Genomic DNA, 15,833 nt, shown 5'->3' on the forward strand with positions numbered 1-15,833 from the left:
CTCTCAGGGCCCTCCTGGGTACAAAAGCCTTTTCTTGTCCTCTGTTTCTGGTTTGTGTAGCAAAAGGGTTTAGCTTCCTGGACTTTCCCTGAGTTTCAAAGTACAGATTCAAGCAATTACTGATTAGGGAAGTAAGAGAATGCAGAAACAAAGGAAAAGCAGTCAAGAAACAAGTATAGCAATAAGGCAGAGTCCTAGCTGCTCCTCAAGGGACATCCATAACAACTTGACACATTTCTTTGAGTTGTTTTGCAGGAACTAAGGCCCCCACCCAGGTCACTACCTGCTGAGGCCTCAGACTGGTCCAAACCAGAAGGTTGATGGTTAACATTCCTGGAAAACCAGGTTACCTCAGGAGACAACCACGCACCTATAGTCATCACCCCAAATTTTGCCTTTAAAAATTCTTCCCTGAAGATCACTGGAGAGTTCAGGTTCTTCAGTCATGAGCTGCTTATTCTATTTGCTCGGCCTTGCAATAAACCTTTGTTTGCTTCAAACTCCAAAGTTTCTATTTGTTCGGCCTCAGTGTGCAGTAGCACACGTACTTGCATTTGACAGCAATTCCGGCTACGTCATCCTTTCCTTATGTCTGGGGAGAAGCAGTGTTGTTTTTCTCTCCCTACGCTCCATTCTGTGTGTCAGATTTGGGGGAACCTAAAGGGTGAGGGTCCGGTTCCTGCACACTCTTACCGTGAATAGTGCTTTATTGGACCTTAGCATTTATTTAACACAACAAACCTAGGAAATGGGTCTTCTAGCTTCCAGTTTTGTACTGGGTTAGCCAGAATGTTTGTTCAAGTTTTTCTGGCACATCTTATAGAAAACCCAAATGAACTTTTTGGCCAACCCAGTAAAATCACAAACTGGTCTGTCTTGGGCTTGTGGAGGGCCAGACCACACAAACATAGGCGCCGTGAGGAGTCACAGCTAGGCTCTGCTGGGAATGGATTCAGGGCAAAGTTTTAATTAGCAAGTACCAAACACACTTTACATTGATAACTGTAACACTGAAACTGTGGCATTTTAAATAGTTTCCTTAAAAAAGGAAATTTTCTTTTTTTCCTGGGAAACATGGAAATCCAATAACAAGCATTGATGTGGCCAGTCTAGGTCACTATGCTTTAGTTAAAGCTAACATCTAAGCAAATATTCACATTTCATGTTTACAAAAAGGTGGTAAAGAATCTGCGTGCGGTGCAGGAGACACGGGTTTGATCTCTGGGTGGGGAACATCCCCTGAAGAAAGAAATGGCAACCCACTCCAGTATTCTTGCCTGGGAAATTGTATGGAGAGAGGAGCCTGGCGGTCTACAGTCCTTGGGGTCACAAAAGAGTAGAAGACGGCTTAGTGACTAAAACAACAAAAACAGACTGAGAACTACTGGCATCGCTGAATTTTGGCCAAAATTCCACAAAATGATTTAGAGGAATGTCAAATTGTTGAAGTTCAAACTCATAAAACTTTACATTGGGATCACTTTTTTTTTTTTTTTTTTGCTTCAGTTGCATCTTATTTGAGAATACAGGCAATTTTTCTTTTCTAATTCCTTGGGAAAATATTTCTCCATAAGTCTTATGTCTTCTTTACTATGGGTTGTTTTTAAGAAAGATTACCAGCTCTGTGGTTAGTTTCCCACAGTTGATAAAAATCTATCAAAAACACCATAATATATAATTAGCAAGGAAAAAAAGTTGTTTTTCTACAGCTGCAGGAACAGGAAAGAAATGGCACTTCTTATTTGTATAAGCACAAACACTTTTTAAACCTAGTCCTACTGCAAGTAAATCCTAGTATTCAAAAGTTCTATAAAAATGAACAAAAGGTGCATACTTACACCCATTGCTCCAAGAGTTAAATGTTAGATCTATATGAAAGTTTGCTGGTCTGGTTTAAGAGTTCAAAGTTCTTTTTGTTATTTGGCCCAACCATGTCCAGATCCTTCTCTGGTGGCTCAGTGGTTAAAACATCTGCCTGCCAAGCAAGAGACCGGGTTCGATCCCTGGGTCGTGAAGATTCCCTGGAGAAGGAAATGGCTACCTATTCCAGTATTCTCGCCTGGAAAACCTCATGGACAGACGAACCTGGTGGGCTAGTCATGGGGTCTCAGGGAGTTGGACACGACTTAACAACTAAACAACAAAATGTCCATATCCTAAGTAAATTCAGTTCAAAAAAAGGAAATTAGGGCCAAGACTCCATATAACAAACCCTCCCCGATCCTATCCCCAGCCTTCACGAGGCCTAGAAGGAGCTTCTGCTAGGAGTTCAAGGTCACAGTGGACCAGAAGCCCGTGTGGAGAGCCAGTGATTGAGTGCCAGGCAACCGTAGCACCATGAAAGGTGGCAGGACCGCCCTTGAGCTGAGCAGCGTGGCCTGTGACCACAGCCCAGGAGCCCAGCATGCCCCAGCACAGAGACCACGGCAAGCCTGGCACTTCCCGGGGCTGTCCCCCCTCACAGGCTGCCTAACAACTGAAGTCATGGACTGGCGACCAGGGACCTTCAGTGCATTTTTCCACCCCCTTACCCCCCGACCCTTCCCTGGTGGCTCAGCAGGTAAAGAATTCGCCCGCAATGCAGGAGATCTGGGTTCGATCCCCTGGAGAAGGGAAAGGCTACCCACTCCAGGATTCTGGCCTGGAGAATTCCATGGACTGTATAGTCCATGGGGTCGCCAAGCGTCGGACATGACTGAGTGACTTTCATTTACCGCCACCCCCAACCATCAGGATGCCCCACCACACATTTGGGCATTAGAACCCCCTCTGTTTGCTCCAGAAGGTAAGCATGTGGCCAAGGAGCACCCAAGTGGCCTGGGGTGATGCTGGGGTGACCCCTGCAGGTACCTAAGGCCCAGTTCCCCTTGCTTGGGGCTTCGCTGGTCTCCAGTCCTCCTCCCCCCCCCCCCACCCCCTCAACTTCGCCATCCCCTAATCCTCTGGCATTTTCGGGCTAGCCCGACTGGACTGCATTGGTGGGGGCAGAAAATGTGGATTTTGCTTATAGGACACACGGGTGGGGGTGGGAAGAGGGATATTCTTTCCCTTCTTCAATGAGCAGCTGGAGAACCTCTAAAGACCCCCGGCGTGGGGGTCTTTTCTCCCTCCTCTCCCCTTGCCTTGTGCTGGGAGAGGGCCCGCTGGACTCCAGGCTCAGATCTGAGCCGGTTCCCTGCTGCCTTCGGGGGCCCAGGGCCCACACTCCCTCCCCACTGCGACTCTGCTGGGACCCCAGGTGTCTGGCTGCCACCTACTCTTCAATTTACTGCGATCTCCAGTCTTTACTCGGCATTTATTTGATCGAATCCTCATGACCGTCCCTGGAGGTGTGTTTTCTGTTCGTCTACATAACAGATGCCTAAACTCCAGAAGTGAAGGCCCTTGACTCTCTGCATTCAATGCGCTAAAACGGCTGGATTCCAGTCCTGTGACTCAAGGCCTGTGTCCTGCCCGGAAGGCGAAGTTGGGGGCACAGGACCCCCCCACCCCTGCTGCCGCCCCACAGCACAGGATCTTGGAGCAGATAGGGCGGGGAGTGGCCAGGAGCCGTATCCAGGCGGTTGGCTTTGGAATCCACGCCCTGGCTGGAAAGGCGAGCCTGGATGGGAGCGTGGCACGTCTGAAGGGGTTGAATAGTCTAATAATTGTGCCCAGAAAGTTCTTTATGACTGAAAATGCCACTCAAAGACTTAAGTGCGCCAGTAAGATGCAAGGCCTCCCTGGAGAACCTGTAGGAGAATCTGTCACGTGCAAGATGCCAGTAGCCAGGGTTTGATGAGTGACAAGCTTTGGGTACCAACAGCTCCCCACAGACAGCAGAGGCAAAGAAGCCTGGTGGCAGAAGGGCCGCTCTTCTTCCTGCACAGTTGGAAAGCTCCAGAAAGCCACTCTGACATTCCCTGGAGCCTTATCTCATTTAATTCTTCCAACAGCCCAATCAGGGAACTGTCATAATATTTTAACCTTTAAGACAATTATGGGAATGATTCTTATTTCTCAGTTGCTTTTTTTTTTAATAAGAACAAACAGTAAACAAAAACCCAAGCAGGCAGTGGTGTGTGACTCTGGTTCCCGTCATAAACTCCCTCCCCAGCCGCCCGGGGTTAGGGGGGGACCCTGATCCAGGTGGGCTTCTGGGATTCCAGGTATGCTGGGGATGGGAGGGTGGGTGTGGACAGAAAAGCTTATTCTCTATCATAGAGTCCCTGTCATCACTGGAGGGTCAGAGGACACACTGGGTTTTAGAAGGAGTCAAGAGGAGGGAAGGGGGAGATGCTGGCTGATCAGGGGGCCCCTCTGTGTCTTGTAAAGGCAGCCAGCCCTCTCAGATCAGCTCTGCTGAGAAGGTCAGTCTTGGGGAGTCTGGGGTGGAGGGTGAACCCCAAAACGTTGGGGAGGGGTGGGACATCGTTGATTTAGGGAGATGCACGTTAGGAATCCCTTCCTTCTGGCAACCTTCTCCCTCTGGAAATGCAAACAGAGGGACGAATTCTTGATGGGCCCTCCTGGGCTGGGAACTGTAGGGGATGGTTTCCAGGGGGAGGTGGGGGGTGGGGAGGGCGGTTGTAGCTTCACAACGTCCAGGGATTGGGCTTGCAGGTTCTCTTTTAACCAAGGAGGAAATGAGAGGCAACTGGGGTCAGTGGAAATCACTCAGCTGAACAAAGATCCAGAGCCTGGGGGAGTCTGCTCTTCCCTTCCCCTCGGCCAGGTGTTCGCGGCTGGACTGTATGTCTTCTTCCTCCCGGGGCTCACTTTTCAGCTCTCCCTCACTCTCCTCCACCCCGACCCCAGACCCAGCACCTCCCTTGTCCCCTCCCTCCCAGGGAAAGCGGGGCCCCAGACAGTCCCAGACCCTCATTGCCAGGGCTCTGTTACAGGGGTGAGCGGGGAGTCGGATGAAGCTAATGAGATGGCCGCCCTCCATCCGCTCTGCTTACTGACCCAGGGCAGGAAGCTCGGTGCCCCCGGAACCCTTGAGAGGCGGGGCCCCCCTTGGCCCCTCCGCGGTCCCTGGATCTCTAGGGAAAGCTTGGCGGCCGCTGGCTGACCGCCGTAATTCATCTGCCCCCATCCGTCAGGGCCCGTCGCTGAGGGCCTGGGTGACGTCGGTGTGGCGGCCTGGACCCAGGCCTCCTGGGGCCGGATTGGGAGGAGTGGGCTGCTGGCGGCCAAGGCTGGGCTCCGACGATGCCCTTCTGGACAGCGAACCCTGGCGGCTCAGGGAATTTAGCAGCAGCCCAGGGAAGGCTGTCCCCGGGCCAGGACCACAGAGCACCAGCGCTTCCCATGCAGGTGTCTGCGGCTAGACCAGGCTAGAAAAACAGGAGCCGCTTCTCTGCTTCCCGCCTGGGCTCATGTCTCATCTCTTCCTACCTTCCTCAACGGCAGAGATCTAGACGCTTCTGCTTTTCAAACGGAACGCCAAGGTCAGGGCCTGTGTCCAGGGTCAGCGTTGGCCTGGGCGGCGTGGCCGACACCAGAACACCACCTCTGACCTCCTACATCACTGGCCGACATCCTCTAAGAATAGAAGAAGGAGGCAGTAGAGGGAACACTTGTTCAGGGCTTCCCGGGATAGGAGTAGGCCATGGGGCAGCTAGCTATCAAAGGGAAGACCCCCCCACCCCAGCAGTGAGGTGCCAGCGGAGGGGACACCCCGGGGCGGCCCAGGCACCCCTGTGACCTCTTCAACCTGGGCCCTGTGCAGAGAGACTGGCTTGAGTCTGGCAGGGGGTGGGGCGCCTCCACCTGGGGCTCACGGAGGTTGCATCCCCACCCTATTCATTTCTTGCATGGGTCAGGAGCATCCCCGATGTCCTTCCCACTGCCAACCCAGCCAGAAAGAAGAGGGGCCCCACCATGCTGACAGTGACCCATCCCTGGGACGGAATCATCTCCCACTTAGGCCTCTGTCTGTCGCGGGGTCCAGCAATGATGCCAGAAAGAATCACAGGGTTGGAGGTGTCCAAAAATAAGATCAGCGTTCAATTCACGAGTCACGGGGCTTACTGCATCCCACCTGCACACAGCGCAGGTTAGTCAACGTAGGGAAAGAAGAGGGGCGGTGAGTCACCACAGGGAGAAACGCGGGGAGGAGGCGTCTCAGCAGGAGCGGTGGTCGCCGGTCCAGCAAGCGGTCCCCAGGCAAACCTGAGTGGGAAGTCTCCCTCTGCTTTGACAGAGCCTCGGGAGCGTCCATCTGGAACGGCTCTGGGCCGCGTGGTGCTATCAGTTACTCCTTCTGTTCCAGTGAAGTCTTTCCGCGGACGCTGCCAAATGAATTCCTTATCTAAAGTAACACTCTTATCACCCTAAGACACCCGCAGTCCTATACCGGACGTTTCAGAACAAGGAACACGAAGTTCGCATTGGCCACGGTGACTCCATTTTCAGCTCCGTCACGTCGCTTAAATCCTATACGTTTCACACAAGATGGGTTGGGATCATAACACAAAGGGAATCACATCATAACAGCCGCACGGTAGCTGTGCAATGTTAATTTACAGTTTACAAACATCATTCGTCCTGTGTCCGTGAGAAACTGCGACGGTGGAGAAGTTGGTGAGTAAAAAGCGAAAATAGCTGCAAAGCGGAATGTTCCAGGCATAATGGCCGCTGGTGACGGATGTTTATTGTCCCGTGCCTGGGAAGAGAGGGAGGGCGTTCTGGGGCCAGCAAATACCTACAGTTTTTCATCTGTTCGAGTGTCTTGGGACAAGCTTAGAGTCAGGCACAGGGTTCTCTAGAAGTTTCCCTTTCTCAACTGGGATGGCCTCTATCTGCAGGGCTGTCTGGGGGACCATGCCCTATAAGCCTTTCAGAGCATTTTCAGGCAAAATTGAATTTGTAAGTGACATGGATAGAAGGCATGCGGTGTTTCTGGGGCCTTCTGTGTCACAGACGCACGCTACCTCATCCTGACCCTCCATCATTCAACCCACTGAGGTGTTTCCCCAGAGGTGGGGCCCATCCCCTGGTGAACCCACACTTAGCCAATGCTACGCACCCTCGGCAAAGGCGGGCACCGGGAATGGTCCAGAGCTCCCAGTCCTGCCGCAGAATTACTGCAGGCAAGCAAGGCTCTTCCAAGTCTAAGTTGCCAGAAGACCCCTTCCCACCCTGAAGTCTTGGAGACCCCTTCACTTCCACTCCTGTTAATCTCACCAAAGAGGACAAGATTTTGCTGCTTTTGTTGTTCAGTTGCATCCAACTCTTTGAGACCCCGTGGACTGCAGCACGCCAGGCTTCCCTGTCCTTCACCATCTCCCGGACTTTGCTCAAACTCACGTCCATTGAGTCAGTGATGCCATCCAACCTTCTCATCCTCTGCTGCCCCCTTCTCCTCCTACCCTCAAGATATTTTTACCTCCGTAAAAATATGTCTACATGTGACCAGGTGGCTCAGTGGTAAAGAATCCACCTGCCAATGCCAGGAGACACAGTTTTGATCTTGGATTGGGAAGATCCCCTGGAGAAGGAAATGGCTACTCACTCTAGAATTATTGCCTGGGAAATCCCATGGACAGAGGAGCCTGGTGGGCTATATAGTCCATGGTGTCACAAAAGGGTCAGACGTGATTTAGTGACCCAACAAAAAAAATTACATACATATGTGACATACGATAAACTGAATATATTTAAATTGTGCACATTAATGTTTTAGCATGTATACCGCCATGAAGCCGTCAGAAGAATTAAGGTCATGAATGCAGCCATTACGATCCAAAATTTCTAAACATCCCCTTTGTAATTCCTCCCTGCCACACTCCTCTTCCCCAGGCAAGCCCTCACCGGCTTTCTGTCTCTGTAGATTAGCTTGCATTTTACAGAGTTCTATAAAGATGGAAACATCATATGTGGTCCTTTGGGACTGGCTTCTCTCATTCACCATGATTATTCCGAGAATCACGCATGTAGTTGCCGCTATGGGTAGCTTATTCCGTTTTTATTGCTGAGTAGTATTCCATGGTAGGAATGCAGCACAATTTTCTCCCCACAGTTTGTCCATTTACCTATTGATGGACATATGAATTGTTTCCAGTTTGGGGCTATTATAGATAAAGCTTCTATGAACAGTCATGTGCAAATCTGAGTGAACATATGCTTCCTTTTCTTGGGGGTGATGCTTGTGTAGGAGTGGAGTGGTTACGGTGACTGTCTTCCACTTTTTAAACCCGTCAAGCTGTTTTTCAGTGTTCTGCAACGTACTAAAGCTCCAGTTTCTCACTAAAACTTGTTATGATCAGGCTATAATTTTTGCCTTTTTAATAGCTTTGTAGTAGCATCTCATAATGGTTTTTTTAAAAACATTTTTTTAAACTTTTTACTTAGAGGATAATTGCTTTACGGTATTGTGATGGTTTTTGCATACATCATCATGAATCGACCAGAGGCACACATCTGTCCACTCCCTCTTGAACCCCCTCCCACCTCCCTCCCCACCCCATCACTCCAGGTTGTCACAAAGCACCGGCTTTGGGTTCCTGCATCATATATCAAATTCCCACTGGCTATTTTACATATGGTGATGTATATGTTTCAATGCTATTCTCTCAAATCATCCCACCCTCTCCTTTCCCCACTGGATCCAAAAGTCTCTTCTTTATGTCTCTGTCTCCTTTGCTTTCCTGCAAGTAGGATCGTCAGTACTGTCTTTCTAGATCCCATATATATGCATTAATATATGATGTTTGTCTTTCTGTCTTATATCACTCTATACAATAAACTCTAATCTACCTGATTATCATTATGGTTTTAACTGGCATTTTTCTAATAGTATTGATGAACAGATTTTTGTCAAAAGTTTCTGAAGTCTCTATTTTGTTCCATTTATCTATCTTGTCTCTCTCTTAAGCAATATTACATGGTTTTAATTACTATAGCTTTATCATGAGCCTTGGAACCAGGTAACATTAACCTACCAACTTTATTCTTGTTTTTCAGAGTTGATTAGGCTATTCCAGATCTTTTGCATTACTGAAGGAATTTGAGAAACAGCTTAGAATGAATTTACCAACTACTATTTTTAAATATCCGACTGGGATTTTCATTGAGATTGTGTTGATCTACTGATTAATTTCTGGAAAAGGAAATGGCAACCCACTCCAGTCTTCTCGCCTGGAAAATCCCATGGACAGAGAAGCCTGGCAGGTAATTTGGGGAGAAATAAAATCTTAACAACAGTGAGTCTTCCAGACCATGAACAAAGTGTATCTTCATTTATTTACATCTTTAATGTCTGTCAACAGTTTTATGGTTTTCATTGTACAGATCTTTCACGTCTTTTGTCAGATCCACTTATTAGTGTTTAATATATTTGATGTTACTGTAAATGGTGTTTCCATATCAATTTCTTTGTTCGTTTTGTTTTTGGCTGGTCATGCAGGATCTTAGTTCCCTGACTGGGGATCAAACCCATGCTCCCTGCAGTGGAAGCACCAGGCAGGTTTCTCATTTCAATTTCTGACTTGCTGGTGTATAAAAAAAAATTGATTTTTTTATTTGCTCCTGTCATCTGCAATCTTGCTAAACATCCTTATTAATTCTACTAGCTTTTTACTACATTCCATTAGATTTCTGACATAGATGATCATGCCATCTGCATGTAGAGTTTCACTTCTTCCTTTCCAATCTGAACGCCTTTTCTTTTTTCTTTTCCCCTTCTCTCCTTCCCTCCCTCTTTTTCCCTCTTTCTCTTTTTCTTTCTTTCTAATGGAGACACTAGTGGAAAGATGAGATCCCCTAGTACACATAGTGAAAACAGACATTCTTGTCTGATTCCTGTACTCTGAAGAGAAGTGTTCAGTCTTTCCTGATTAGCTGTAGGTAGGATTTTAGCAGACCCTCTTTGTCACGTTGAAGAAGTTCTCTCCTATTCCTAGTTTACTGGGAGTTGTTTTATCATAAATGGATGTTAAATTTGATTAAGTGCTTTTTCTGTGTCTATTAAAATGTTCTTATGGCTTTTCTGTTTTTAGTGTGTTAATATGGTGAATAACACTGATTGATTTTCAAATGTTAAACAAATTCTGCATTCCTGGAATAAACTCCATTAGACGATGAATATTTGCTTTTTATATATTTACTATTTGATTGAATTTGCTAATATTTTGCATCTGTGTTAATAAGGGCTTTTAGTGTACAGTTCTCTTTTCTTGTAATATCTTTATCCAGTTTACATGTCAGGTTAATGCTGGCCTCATAGAATAAGGTAGGCTATATTCCTTCCTTTTGAATTTTCTCAAGAATTTGTGTAGAACTGGTGTTATTTCTTCCTTAAATGTTTGGTGGAGTTCTCTGGTAAAGTCACTGGGCTTGGAGTTTTCTCTGTGGGAAAGTTTTTAACTACAAAGTCAATGTCTTTAATACACGTACAAGGCTAATTTGGTTATCTATTTCTTCTTGAATGAACTCTGATAGTTTGTTTCTTACAAAGAATTTTTCCGTACCATATAACTTGCAGAATTTATAGGCATAGAGGTGTTCATAAAATTACCTTATTATCATATTAATACCAGTAACTGTGTAGTGATGGCATTTCTTTCATTTCTGATACTGGTGGTTTTTATTTTCTCTCTTTTTGTCTGGTCAGCCTGGCAAGGAGTTTATCAATTTTATTAATCTTCCAAAGAATCAGCTTTTGGTTTCATTGATTTTTCTCTATCAATTTTCCGCTGTATGGTTCACTGATTTCTGTTTTGATGTTAATTATTTCCTCTTTTCTGCTTGCCGTGAGTTTAATATGCTGAGTTTTTTTTTTTTTTGGTAGTTTATTAATTTATAAATGGAGGCATTGATTTGAGACCTTTTTAATACAGGCATTTGGTGCTATTAATTTCTGCTTGAGAGACAGCCCACAAATTCTGATAAGTTGTATTTTAATTTTCATTTAATTCAAAATACTCTCAACTTTCCCTTTTTATTTCTCTTTGACTCATGAGTTATTTAGAAATGTGTTATTTAGTTACCAAAGTGGTCGGGAATTTTCCGGAGATCTGTCTGTTGTTGATTTCTAATTTAATATCACCATGGTCAGAGAACATACTATGTGTGACTTGTATCCCTTTAAATGTACTGATGCTTGCTTTATGACCCAGAATATGATCTATCTTTGTAAATGTTCCATGTCCACTTGAACAGAATGTGTATCTGTGGTCATTGGCTGGAGTGTTCTATAAATGTCAGTCATGTCAAGTTGGCTGTTAGTGCAGTTGAAGTCCACTCTGTACTGATTTTCTGCCTACTACCTTTCTGTCTATTAATTGTTCTATTACTGAGAAAAGGATATTGAAATAGCCAATTCACATTGCAGACCTGGCTGTCTCCTCTTGTACAAATAGCTCTCAGTCTTTATTTCACATATTTTTTAAAATCTTTTATTTATATTTATCTTTGGCTGTGCTGGATCTTTGTTGTTGCGTGGGCTTTTTCCCTAGTTGCAGTGAGCAGGGCCCACTCTCCAGTAGTAGTGCAAGGGCTTCCCACTGAGGGGCTTTCTCTCGTTGCAAAGCGTGGGTTCTAGGGACACGCAAGCTTCAGTGGTTGTGGCTCCCACGCTCTAGAGCAGAGGATCAGTAGCTGTGGCGCGTGGGCTTATTTACTCCGTGGCATGTGCCATCTTCCCGGATCCGGGACTGAACCCACATCTCCTGCATTGGCAGGTGGATCCTTTACCGCTGGGCCAACAGGGAAGCCCCTGTTCCATGTAGTTTGAAGCTCTGTTACTTCAGGTAGAAGTGTTTGGGATGATTCCATCCTCTCGATCCATGACCCTATGATCACTACGAAATGAACATCTTTTTTTAGCTCTGGTGATGCCCTTTCCTCTGCATCTCCTTGCCTGATATTAATATAACCACTTGAGATTTCTTCTGATTAATGACAGCATGGCATATCTTTTTTCACCCTTTTCCTTTTAATAACCTGTCTCTGTCTTTATACTCGAGGTGTGTTTGTCATAAGCGACATTGAGTCTTGCTTGTCTATTAATCGGGGTGCTTGGACCGCTCACATTTAATATCATTATGGATTTTACTGGCGTTTAAGCCTATCCTCTCACTATTTGCTCTCTATTTGATCTTTTTTCCCATTTTTCTTTTTTTCTGCATTCTTGGGACTACTCATTAGTTTTTATTATTCCAGTCTATCTTCTTTGTGGGCTTATTAGCCATAACTCTTGGTTTTGTTCTGTTAGTCGTTATTTAGGGTTTACAGTTCTCCAGTTAACTTAGCACGGTCTGCCTTCATATCGTGTCATTTCACAGTACCTTGTGTATGAAGCTTGAATCCTGGGCTTCCATCTCTCCGATCCCAACCCCCATGAGATTGCTGTCATAAATTTTACTTTTACATACATTGTAAACCCTATAATGCATTGTTAATATTGTTGTTTTAACTGTCAACTCTCTTTTAAAGAATAAAAGCCAACCTTGACTGTTTACCCGCGTAGGGCTCATTTAGGCTGTTTCTCCCATTTGTGTAGATCCACATTTCTAATCCCATGTTCTTTATGCCCGAATGGCTTCTCTTGACATTTCTGTGGGTGCGGATCTGCTAGCGATGAATTTCTTTCAGCTTTTGTATACCTTGAAAAAGGTTTTATTTTGCCTTTGTTCTTGCAAGATAGTTTCACCAGGTATATCAGTGAAGGTGTTCCAGGCTGACAGCTTTTCCTCTCTTTCAGTACTTTAAAGATTGTTGGTCTGTTGGCCTCCCGTTTTCATTGTTTCTAATAAGAACACTGCATTCATCCTGTTTCCTCTTCCTCTGGACTAACATGTCTTTTCTCTATTGACTGTGTTGAAGAAGGGTTTTTTCCTTTATTACTGGTTTTGAGTAACTTGATGATAATGTGCTTTGGTATAGTTTTTTCCTTGTTCTTGTGCTTAGGGTCACTGAGCCCCTTGGATCTGAGGGTTTATAATTTTCATTGAATTTGGAAAATATTTGTTGGTTAGTTTTTCAAATATTTTTTTGTGCCCTCCTCTTTCTTTTAGAGTTTTCAAATACCTGTGTGTTGTCGTTGTTGCTATTTAGTCACTCAGTCATGTCCAACTCTTTGTGACCCCCATGGACTATAGCCTGCCAGGCTCCTCTGTCCAGGATATTTCCCAGGCAAGAATCCTAGAGTGGGTTGCCATTTCCTTTTCCACGGGATCTTCCTGACCCTGGGATTGAACCTGCATCTCTTACATCTGCATTGCAGGCAAATTCCTTACCATGGAGTCACCTGTGGCTTGAAATTATACTATGATTCACTGATACTATTTTAATGCTTTGGATTATTTTCTCTGGTGTTTCATTTCAGATAGTTTCTGATACTGAATCCTCAAGTCATTTACCTTTTTTTTTCCTGCAATGTTTAATCTGCTAATAATCTCACCCAGTGTAATTTTCATCTCCTGCATTGTAATTTTCATCCCTTGAAGTTCAATTCGGTTCTTTCTGTGTGTGTCTTCCATGTCTCTACTTAACCTTTTAACATGTGGGTTGTAGTTATAATAACACTTTCAATGTTCTTTTTTGCTAATTCTAACACTTGTGTAAATTCTGGTTCAGTTTCTGTTAATTAATGAGCCTCCTCATTTCAGGCTGTGTATTCTTGCCTCTTTGAGTACCTGGCAAAGTTTGATTGGACGCCAGATATTATGAGTTTTGCCCACTTATGTGCAGTGTATCTTTATATTCCTAAAAATAGTCTGAGCATTTGGTCAAGTTACTTGGAAACAGTCTGATCCTTTCAGCTCTTGTTTTTATAATTTACTAGGCAGGTCTGAAGCAGCATTTAGTCCAAAGCTAATTATTTCCCACTGTTGGGCCCATATCTTCTTGAGAATTCCACTCAATACCCTTTGAATATGAATTTTTCCAGGCTGATTGGGGGATATTGACACTATTCCCAGTCCTACGTGAGTGCTGGGGCTGTTCCCACTAATCTTTTTGAGTGGTTTAAGGGTTGTTTTGTTATTTTATTCCTTGGATTTGCTCAAGATGGGACTTCCCAGGTGGCTCGGTGGTAGAGAATCCACCTGCTATGCAGGAGACTCCAGAGACCTGGGTTCGATCCCTGGATCAGGAAGGTCTGGAGAAGGAAATGGCAACCCACTCCAGTATTCTTGCCTGGGAAATCCCACGGACAGAGGAGCTGGTGGGTTATAGTCCACGGGGTTGCTAAGAGTCAGACACAACTGAGCGACTGAGCATGAACGCTTGAGCAGGATAGTTTTCCAGCCTCAGGTAGATTCCTACGGGTGGGCACTGCTCAGTCCTCGGGTAGGTCCTCTGGGGGTCCTAGTGCAGACCTCCAGGGCTTTCTGTCCCTCACCATCTTACTCAGCCCTCAGTGTTCTAGCTGCCTTGGTCTCCCCAGCCCCTCAGCTCCTTCTCCTGGACTCAGGGACCCTCTGGGTGCAGCCTCCGTTTGCATCCCTGCTGGAAACTCTGGGAAACCTCCCAGGAAAGTAAACTGGGGCAATCGTAGGACCCACTTAATTCATTTCCCAACTTTCAGCATTGTCTATGTCTTGAAAAGGCCTCATTATATATTGGGTTAGCGAAAAAGTTCATTTGGGTTTTTCTGTAGGATGTTATGGAAAAAACTGAAAGAAAAATGTTTGGCCAGCCCAATATATTTTGCCCAGTGCCTTTGATGGTTTCACTGGGGAGAATAAATCTATCCCCTATCGCTCTGTCCTGACCCAAAGTGGAGGTTCAGCAGAACATAGTTGAGCTGTCTCCTGACCTCCCCGGGACCCAGCCTGCCTAACATCCCCACCGCTCCGATTATCTGTATTCCACTCAGCCTGATGAGAAGGATGAAGCCTACCAGTGGGATCACCCACTGGTTAGCTGTGAAAACCGCCCCCTACTTTCTCCAGAAAATCAAGAAACTGTCTCGGCCTGCACAAACATAAGAACCCCAGCCCAGCAGCACTGCTGGAGGGGTCAGCAAATAGTCGTGTCATTTGAGACCGGATGAATGGACGGGTAGAAAATCCAACGGTATTGGAAAGATGGTGGTTATTAACCCTAGGGGGTGGGCGCAACTCCCACTAAAGATTTTCCCCAGTGTGGGAGGCAGCCACTCTGTGGGTGGAAACTGATGGGGCGGGTGAAGAGAAGCTGTTTCTGCTGTGCAGTAGGATTGTTTACACCAACCACTTAAGAAAAAAAAATTTTTTTTGTATTGGGGTATAGCCAGTTAACAAACAATGTTGAGATAAGTCCGGGGGAACAGCGAAGGGACTCTGCTATACGTATCCATGTATCCGTTCTCCCCCAGACTCCCCTCCCATCCAGGCTGCTACACAACGCTGAGCAGAGTTCCATGTGCTATACAGTGGGTCCTTGTTGTTATCTCTAGCCAGGAAGGGGGACCGGGACTCAGGGAGGGGCAGAAGGGGCCCAGTTCCCCCGGGGAAAATGCCTTCCTGTAGGTCTGTCCTGCCGCTGAGCAGCGCTGAGGCCTGGAACGCCCTCCGCACTCCCCCGCCTGGTTCCACCCCACTGGAGCCCAGCAGGATAGAAGGGCCTGTCCAGGACTTCGGCAGGACAGGCCGGGGCCTCACACCTCCTGGAGCCTCACTGCTTCAGCCTGGGGAGCTGCCAGGGGATCAGTTAATCCCCTCAAGAGGCCAGCAAGGGTGGGTTCTTGGCCCCATTTTACAGATAGAGAGCCAGAGTTCCTCAGTGACTCGGCGGACAGATGGGACAAACAGAAAGGCCGGCCAGAACGAAGCCTTCCATGCTCCAGCCGTGCGTGTCCCCTTCACTGCCCTTGAGCACTTAGAAGCTCTGCTCCCCAGATTCCCTGGTGGGAGTGGCATCTA

This window comes from Odocoileus virginianus, chromosome 16 (genome assembly GCF_023699985.2).
Source record: "Odocoileus virginianus isolate 20LAN1187 ecotype Illinois chromosome 16, Ovbor_1.2, whole genome shotgun sequence".
Classification (NCBI taxonomy): Eukaryota; Metazoa; Chordata; class Mammalia; order Artiodactyla; family Cervidae; genus Odocoileus; species Odocoileus virginianus.